Source organism: Galendromus occidentalis, unplaced genomic scaffold (genome assembly GCF_000255335.2).
Source record: "Galendromus occidentalis unplaced genomic scaffold, Mocc_1.1 scf7180000076583, whole genome shotgun sequence".
NCBI classification, from domain to species: domain Eukaryota; kingdom Metazoa; phylum Arthropoda; class Arachnida; order Mesostigmata; family Phytoseiidae; genus Galendromus; species Galendromus occidentalis.
The window spans coordinates 382,221-385,381 of NW_003804572.1; positions in this window are offsets into that span (position 1 = coordinate 382,221).

Consider the following 3,161-nt stretch of genomic DNA (forward strand, 5'->3'; position numbering starts at 1 on the left):
CCCCCCCCTGGATCCGCCACTGACTCGGAGTGAAGCACTCAAATCCCGCGTCCATCCGAAGGGGATGGGGTCCACTGCGCTGCGCTCCGCTTATGTAACCTAAGCCGCTCAATCTGTCTCCGACCGGACCGGGACCGGCTCTTCGAGCCTAATTAGCGGGTTGGCCGAATAAAGCTGCTAAGATAACATGGCCGACTCAGCCGGGACCGGGCGGGGGGGAGTCGATATCTCGGGCTCACTCATCTCCACCGGACACCTCCTCAAGCTTGCGTCGCCCATCGCGATCCGGATTCACGCGCGTCCGAAGCCTGGAACAACGAAGCGTACCCGGCTGTGTTTCCTCTCCTGTACCTATGTGTCCCTCTATGAATCAATTCCTTGTAAGCCGGGACTCGATTTCTGCCGCGACGAATGGAGCCAGAAATTCTCACAGATGGCGATGGTACGCGGAGTGTTGCCGAAATTAGGAGAGCCCACCAGTAAATCATGCTAGGCGCGTCTCGGAAATACGAGAGAAAAGGCAATTCTCGAGCCGAATTCTCGACCTCTAGCCTAGCACGAACCGATTCCTGACTCCTGACTTGTGCAAGCAAACATTTTGTATCCGTGCTCTTCCACGATGCAGGATGCGACCATATCTGCCGCGATGAACCTCTCCCTTTAGAGTTCTTACCGATTTGGCTCAATGAACTATTCCAGAACGGCCCGAACAAACTTTCCCACCGGAGCCTCACGAGACGAGCCCGGAGAGAGGGACTCGCTCGGATAGTCGACCTGAGCTCTCGCCAACCAAACCGAAGAGATGGTGGGGATGCTTCACGATATTATTCATTGCATCGGTGCTTGCGGGAATCGCTTACAAGATCGTATCTGACCGCGACGATGATGGAACCGAAGGTAGTGGTAAGTGACTCCGGTCGTTTTTCCGACTCATATTGATCCGGAGTCATCGATGAATGATTCGAGTTTCCAGATTGGGAAGCGGTGCCGGAGTTTCTCGGCTCTGGGACCTCCAAGAGTTTGCATTAAGCTAAAAATACTTTCTCTCTATCTCAAATAGCATTTTCCGAGATCCTTGAGCTGCTCACTGAGGACCCGGTCCCGACCCAGGAACCCGTTCCTGATCGTAAGCGACCTGCATCGTTCGATTCCACTCTCGGGTCGTCTTCAAGCTTTTCTTGAAGAGGGGAATAATTTGATGAATTCATGATTACATAATTACTCTTCCTATGAGACCCGCTCTTGCTACCCCTTCCTTAGGTCTGACGGTGGTCAGCATGAACAACGTCGTTGACGACATTCTCGAAAAGACGTCGGAAAACTTCCGTGGAGACTACCGTTATGAGGTCCGGGGTTTCGAGGATTATCTGTACTTTAAATACAAATTGTACAAGAACTCACTCATCGATATCCGACTGAAGCGATTCAGCGATGTGACTATTAGCCCAGGAGGTACCGCATCGTGCCCGAAGTGCCTCGTACACGGTGTCCAATAGTCGATTAAAAAATGATAATTCACATTCCCGGTAGCCCCATGGACGGTCACCGTGAAAGTAGATTTTAGCGGAATCCGATTGCGATTCTACAAATTGCATTTCTACGTCGCGCATGCGTACACGTGCCATAAGCCGCACCACTTCACGACATTCAAGCTCAACGTCACTGAGCTGGACGAGGGCCGTCTAGATTTGATTGAAGTGGACGTGAGTATCCGCAAGAATTCTGCGACTGAGCCAAGATCAATCCGGCGACTTCCTCTGCTCGAGCGCCTCGTACTTGATGAAATCGCGGCTCATGATATCTGGATTCAACACTCTTGTCGGTCTCGTGCGGCTCGTTTCAAAATCCCGAGGAGTCGACAAGCGTATCCTGTCACAGAGGGATTCTTTTTTCATTCAATCAACGACGACTGGCGTCCACACCGTGTCGCCGTGTCGGAGAGCTTATAAGTCGTAGTGAGCCGGAATAGAGCATAGACTTATCTCTTTACCTGTATACCGATATTCATTGCAGAAACGTCAGATAAAGCACGCAATCTGTGACTTGAGCTTCCTCGATCACAAGGAGAAGTATGACGCTATGTTGATGCTGACAATCTTGTACAACATTCATATATTCGAATTCATCGATGAGGAACTCACGCCGCTTTTGAACAAGTCTGTGATCGATGTCGCGGGAGCGAAGGAAGTAGCCTAAGAAGTCACATCATCGGGAGAAAGAGCTGGAGTCAAGTGGGGAGCCCTCGGGCTCATCAGGAGCGCCTCTCAATGCTCGAACCCAAGGCGGAACGCACCCGCCTCTTGGATTGTCGCAAGAGCTGCCCGAGTCCGACGGTCGCAGCTCACGTCATCCGCCGCAATGGTTCGAGCAGCAATACATACATACCTATGAATCCTTCGGCATCTCGAATCGCTCCTCAATCAATATCCCGGTATTTTGCCGATAGGATTTTGTAGTATCATATAATATATGTGTAAGGCTGGGGATCATTCACGGCATTTTTTCCGAAGATTCACGGCGTTGAGTTTCCATTTTCACCCCGCATCGACTTTTTATGAAGGATCGCCTGGAAATACCGTAATTATTCACGGCCATCGGCGCGACCGCGCTAACTTTCCAGCCCTAGTCGTATGTCATACGTATTGGGTCCGAGCCCAACGCTCTCGAATCTCGCTCCTTGGGTACATGGGACTCGTAGACCGTCCTGTACCGTTAGAGAAGACGGATGAAGACCGATTGTCCATCGAGCGATTCCATGTCTGATTACGTGCTCCGGTCTCTTTCCGGCGGAAATATCAATGATGTCATACAGTCGGCCTGCCTCCGAATCGAGCAGCAAGAAGCGGCTCGCTTAGCACCTCAAGCCAGACGTGTGTTTTCGGAAGAAGTGAAGTCCAGCCGCGGGAATCGAGGATTTTCCCGCATTCGCTCAGACATGTGACTCATGTCTGGGCTTCCATATCGACATCCGGTGTCATGAGGACGCGCGGAAAATTGAGCGGCGCGGCGCCGGCGACTCGCTCATAATTCATTAAGATATTCTAGGGCAGGGCTTCCCAACAACGGACCACCCGTTTTCGCGGGAAAAGCCCGTCGTGGACCACCATCAAGGAGGAGCAAATTGAGCAGGCCTGATGGAGCTTTCTCCCTTAATTAAGGGA